Below are 212 nucleotides of genomic sequence, written 5' to 3'. Positions count from 1 at the left end.
CTTTATAAAATTAACATGACCCAAACGTATGACAAAGCGCGGAGGTCAGAACGTGTATTAAATCATACCATTCTTATCATACTTTATGCAAAACAAAACAGTGACATTAACATTATCGAGAACAAAGCATCAGGTGTTACATACCTTTCGAAACAAATTTTTATATGTTCAGTGTACTTTTTTTGTCTGTTACAGTAATAATAGAAGTAAAA

The sequence above is a fragment of the Penaeus monodon genome, chromosome 21 (assembly GCF_015228065.2).
Source record: "Penaeus monodon isolate SGIC_2016 chromosome 21, NSTDA_Pmon_1, whole genome shotgun sequence".
Classification (NCBI taxonomy): domain Eukaryota; kingdom Metazoa; phylum Arthropoda; class Malacostraca; order Decapoda; family Penaeidae; genus Penaeus; species Penaeus monodon.
This window is presented reverse-complemented; position numbering follows the sequence as displayed.